The sequence below is a fragment of the Triticum dicoccoides genome, chromosome 2B, assembly GCF_002162155.2.
Source record: "Triticum dicoccoides isolate Atlit2015 ecotype Zavitan chromosome 2B, WEW_v2.0, whole genome shotgun sequence".
Classification (NCBI taxonomy): Eukaryota; Viridiplantae; Streptophyta; class Magnoliopsida; order Poales; family Poaceae; genus Triticum; species Triticum dicoccoides.
The window spans coordinates 25,189,470-25,195,595 of record NC_041383.1 but is presented as its reverse complement, the minus strand read 5'-3'; positions in this window follow the sequence as shown (position 1 = coordinate 25,195,595).

Sequence of the window (6,126 nt, the reverse complement as noted above, 5' to 3'; positions counted from 1 at the left end):
CTGGGTGAGGCGCGCACCCCCATCACGGTGTCGGCGGACTCTCTGCCCCCCTCCTCGCTCTCTCCATCGCAAGGCGGTCGCAGCAGCAGCAAGCTCGGTGAGGTGAAGACGCTCAAGAAGGTGGCGGTGCGCAAGGTGAGCGCGGAGGCGGTGAGTGCTGCGGAGAACTTGGGGGCTCCGGCGACGCCACGCCAGGCGGTGATGGCCCTGGCCGTGCCAGTCACCGCTCCGCTCGTGCAAGAGATGTCCCAGTCGGCGCCCATCCCGAAGGCCAAGCGCTCCAAGGCCGTGGTGGAAGGGCAGGTGCCTCCCGTGCGGGTCAGCGCGCGCGCCAAGGGAGCCAAGGGCAACCTGCCTTCGCTCCAGTGCGCCCAACTACTGCAAGCCCAAAAGAACCTGGAAACTTCAGGTAATCCCTTGCCGCGTTTTACGATTCTAGATTCCTTTTCGGACGAGCATTTGGGCGAGGTTCTGGGAGAGAGTGGGGTGGAACCGATGGGCGACGGTGGGGTGACCGAGCTCATCTCGCTGATACGTGCTAAGGAGGTGGCGCAGGCAGCGCTCGCAGCGGTGGCTGCTCAACACGCGGAACACATGGCACTGGAGACTGAGCCCTCGCTGGTGCCAGCGATCCTGCCCGATGGGGACACAGCAACAGGGGTTGTTGTTTCCCCCTCGCCTCGCTGCGGCAAGGTGAGGCGCGTGGCTAAGGCGATCACCTCCAGGGGGGGGTGCGCCTTCGGAACCGTGTAAGTTAAATGCGCGCGCTTATTTGGAACATTCCTGGCTTCGATCACTCGGGGCGACGCACCCAACTGAAGGAGTACATTAGAAAAGAGGCGATCGATATCGTAGGGCTACAGGAAACGATCAAATCTGAGTTTCGGCACTAAGATATCATAGCTATAGACCCCTTAGAGCGCTTTGTGTGGCAACATAGCCCAGCTCATGGCCACTCGGGTGGCATGTTGCTTGGTTTTTGTAGTGCCACTTATGAGGTGCTGACCTGGGAGGTTGGTACTTTCCTTATTGCGGCCAGAATCCGCGTGCGAGCGTCGCTTCGCGAACTCGCGATCGTGCAAGTCTACGGACCGGCAGATCACTCCCGTTCAGCTGAGTTCTTGGGAGAACTTGAAGCCAAGGTGCTCGATCTAGCTGCGGCTCAGATCCCGCTCATGGTGGGAGGGGATTTCAACCTGATCCGTTCAGGGGCGGACAAGAACAATGACAACATTAATTGGTCAAGGGTGTCCATGTTCAATAATGCGATTGCTTCTATGGCACTTAGGGAAGTGGCTAGAACTGGGGCGAGATATACTTGGACTAGCAAGCAACTAGCCCCGGTGCGATCTGTCCTGGATCGTACCTTCATGTCTCCGGACTGGGAAGTAGTGTTCCCTTTGTGCTCGCTCCTTGCTGAAACAAGGATCGGTTCAGATCATGTGCCTTTAATCTTATCTTCAGGGGAAGATAGAATCTAGCGCAGCCTGCGTTTCTTCTTCGAAACCGCGTGGTTTGAGGTCCCTGACTTTGACGCAATCTTTAGGGAGAGATGGTTGCGAAGTGTCCACCTCTCTGGCCAGCAACGTGGCCCGATGGAGCTCTGGATCACGGTGGGGGCCCGCCTTCGCGCAAGCCTAAAGGGGTAGGGTGCGAACCAGGGGCGTGATGCCAAGGTCCTCAGGGTGAGGCTTCTGGCAGATATCGCCATCCTTGATGCGCAAGCGGACACGCGCCCTTTCTCGGAGCAAGAATGGGCACATCGCTACGACTTGGAAGGGCAAGTCGAAGCATTGCTGCGGGCTGAGGAGGAATATTGGAGGCGTAGAGGTGGCCTCAAGTGGATGCTCAAAGGGGACGCGAACACTAAGTATTTCCAAGCTTATGCGAACGGCCGGCGTAGGAAATGCTCAATCCTAAGGCTGCAACGGAGCAGGGGCTCCTGTTGGAAATATGCCCTAGAGGCAATAATAATTAGTTATTATTATATTTCCTTGTTCATGATATTAGTTTATTATCCATGCTATAATTGTATTGAAAGGAAACTCAGATACATGTGTGGGTACATAGACAACACCATGTCCCTAGTAAGCCTCTGGTTGACTAGCTCGTTGATCAATAGATGGTTACGGTTTCCTAACCATGGACATTGGATGTCATTGATAACAGGATCACATCATTAGGAAAATGATGTGATGGACAAGACCCAATCCTAAGCCTAGCACAAAGATCGTAGTTCGTATGCTAAAGCTTTTCTAATGTCAAGTATCTTTTCCTTAGACCATGAGATTGTGCAACTCCCGGATACCGTAGGAGTGCTTTGGGTGTGCCAAACGTCACAACGTAACTGGGTGGCTATAAAGGTACACTACGGGTATCTCCGAAAGTGTCTGTTGGGTCGGCACGAATCGAGACTGGGATTTGTCACTCCGTGTGACGGAGAGGTATCTCTGGGCCCACTCGGTAGGACATCATCATGATGTGCCCAATGTGACCAAGGAGTTGATCACGGGATGATGTGTTACGGAACGAGTAAAGAGACTTGCCGGTAATGAGATTGAACAAGGTATCGGGATACCGACGATCGAATCTCGGGTAAGTATCGTACCGATAGACAAAGGGAATTGTATACGGGATTGATTAAGTCCTTGACATCGTGGTTCATCCGATTAGATCATCGTGGAACATGTGGGAGCCAACATGGGTATCCAGATCCCGCTGTTGGTTATTGACCGGAGAATGTCTCGGTCATGTCTGCATGTCTCCCGAACCCGTAGGGTCTACACACTTAAGGTTCGATGACGCTAGGGTTATAAAGGAAGTTTGTATGTGGTTACCGAATATTGTTCGGAGTCCCGGATGAGATCCCGGACGTCACGAGGAGTTCCGAAATGGTCCGGAGGTAAAGATTTATATATGGGAAGTCCTGTTTTGGTCACCGGACAAGTTTCGGGGTCACCGGTATTGTACCGGGACCACCGGAAGGGTCCCGGGGGTCCACCGGGTGGGGCCACCTGCCCCGGGGGGGCACATGGGCTGTAGGGGGTGCGCCTTGGCCTATATGGGCCAAGGGCACCAGCCCCAAGAGGCCCATGCGCCAAGATATAAGAAAAAGGGGAGAGTCCTCAAAGGGGAAGGCACCTCCGAGGTGCCTTAGGGAGGATGGACTCCTCCCCCCCTTGGCCGCACCCCTTCCTTGGAGGAAGGGGCAAGGCTGCGCCTTCCCCCTCTCCCTTGCCCCTATATAAAGGGAGGGGAGGGAGGGGTGGCCGTACCAGAAGGCCTGGTGCCTCCCTCTCCCTCCCGTGACACCTCCTCCTCTCCCGCAGGTGCTTGGCGAAGCCCTGCAGGATTGCCACGCTCCTCCACCACCACCACGCCATTGTGCTTCTGCTGGATGGAGTCTTCCTCAACCTCTCCCTCTCTCCTTGATGGATCAAGGCGTGGGAGACGTCACCGGGCTGTACGTGTGTTGAACGCGGAGGTGCCGTCCGTTCGGCACTAGGATCTCCGGTGATTTGAATCACGACGAGTACGACTCCATCAACCCCGTTCACTTGAACGCTTCCGCTTAGCGATCTACAAGGGTATGTAGATGCACTCTCCTTCCTCTCGTTGCTGGTCTCTCCATAGATAGATCTTGGTGACACGTAGGAAAATTTTGAATTTCTGCTACGTTCCCCAACAGCTCCTTCTTCAGCAATCGGAGATCTCCAACCACATCTACGACTTCTACATAAGTTTGATGGGGACGGACGAGGCACAGTGCGCGCGCCTGCGTGCGGATGTGTGGCTGTCGTCTCAGCGGGTGTTAGATAGCGAGAACGACGAGCTAGGGCTTGCGTTCCTCCCTAAGGAAATCGACGACGCGTTACGTAGCATGAAAACCGAGACGGCCCCAGGCCCTGATGGGTGGCCGGTGGCGATGTTTAAACATTTCTGGCCACTGCTACGTGGCCCTATATTCGACGTGTGCAACGGTTTTATGCGCGGCTTTGTGGACATCGCTAGGCTTAACTATGGTGTGCTCTCGCTCATTCCGAAAGTATCGGGCACGGACAACATCCGTCAGTACAGACCCATTGCACTCATTAATGTCCCGTTCAAAATTTGCGCAAAAGGTTGTGCCTCTAGGCTCTCACCGATCGCCCATCGCATCATAAGTCGCTCGCAGTCGGCGTTTATTCGCGGTAGGAACATCCTCGAGGGTCCGTTAGTCTTGCAAGAGACCCTTCACGAGCTTAGACGCACACACGAACCGGCGATCCTCTTGAAATTAGATTTCGAGAAGGCTTACGATCGCGTCAACTGGGATTTTCTTCGGCAAGTCCTCTCCAGCAGGGGCTTTTCGGCCGAGTGATGCAATTGTTCTCGGGGGGCCAGACTGCAGTCTCGATTAACGAAGAAGTAGGGAACTTCTTCAGGAACAAGCGTGGATTGCGCCAAGGCGATCCCATGTCACCGCTCTTGTTTAACTTTGTAGCCAACACGTTGGCTGCCATGCTGCGGAAAGCCGCGGAGGCTGGCCACATAAAAGGGGTGTTGGGACACCTCATCCCAGGGGGGATTTCCCACTTGCAATACGCGGATGATACGCTATTACTGTTCTAACCCGACCTGCACAGCATTGCTACAGTCAAAGCACTGCTCATTAGCTTTGAACTTATGTCGGGTCTTAAAATAAACTTCCATAAGTGCGAAGTGATGTCTATGGGCATGGAGGTGCAGGATAGTAGGCGCGTCGCGGACCTGCTGAATTGCAAGTTAGGCAAACTTCCGTTTACTTATTTGGGCCTTCCGTTAGATGCTAAGCGCATTACGATCGACGGCTGGGCTCCGCTTTGAACCAAGGTGGGTGGACGGGTTTGTCCATGGAGGGGAAAGTTCTTCTCCTCCGCAGCTAGGTTGGTGCTCACGAATTCGAGCCTCTCCTCATTGCCGCAATTCACAATGGGGCTTTTCCTATTGGCCGAAGGGGTGCATGCCAAGATGGACACTCCCCGGTCCCGTTTCTTTTGGGAAGGAGCGGGACCAAAGCGCAAATACCACATGGTTCGTTGGGATGCGGTGTGTCGTCCGAAGGCCCAGGGAGGGCTAGGGATCACGAACACCAGAATCCTCAACATTGCGCTCATGTGTAAGTGGATCTGGAAGATGTTGCAAGGGGCTACGGGCCTGTGGATCGATCTGCTTCGTGCTAAGTACTTCCCGTCCGGGAACTTTTTCGAAGGTGTGGCGAGGGGTTCACCCTTTTGGAATGACCTTCAAGCGGTTCGGCCAACCTTCGCCTTGGGAGCCAAGTTCTCCATTGGCAATGGCCGTTCGGCACGGTTTTGGTTGGATCACTGGGTGGGATCTCAACCCCTCTGGTCCGCTTTTCAGGACCTGCACGTCCAGGCGGTCAACCCGGATTTGAGCGTAGCCACGGCGCTTGCCTCCTCCCCCCCTGAGATCTGTTTCCGGCGCGAGCTAACGGGAACGAAACTTGCCCACCTTGCGGAGCTGCGTGATCTCATCGCGCCAGTGTCGCTTTCCATGACCGCGGACACCGTGGCGTGGTCCCTCACCCCTTCCAGCAAGTTTTCGGTCAAATCTTTGTACCGAAAGATGTGCTAGAGCCAGGCCTTCCTAGTGCCAAAAGGCCTTTGGACCGCGTGCCTCCCACTTAAGATTAAGGTGTTCTTTTGGTAGCTGTTTCGCAATAGACTGCCCACCTCGGCTGACGTTGCCAAACGGAACGGCCCGTCGACGGGTACTTGCGTGGTTTGCCGCGTGGCGGAAGATGCGAATCACGTTTTCTTCCGCTGCCCGTTAGCTTGCTTTGCTTGGAGCGCGGTCCGCGCAGCCACTAACACCTCTTGGAACCCGCGATCGACCTTGGATCTAGCGGTCATCATCGCCTCTGCTTCAGGAGGCAACAATCGCGTGCTGTGGAGCTGTATCGGAGCCCTAGCTTGGTCTCTCTGGCTAACTAGGAACAAACTTGCGATCGAGGGTATCTTCCCAACGCACCCAACTAACATCATCTATAAATGCAACCTCTTCTTGCAGCAGTGGAGTCCGTTGGCGAGGCGCAAGGATGCTGACAAGCTGAAGCATGCTCAAGATCGTCTGCGCTCCGTCTAC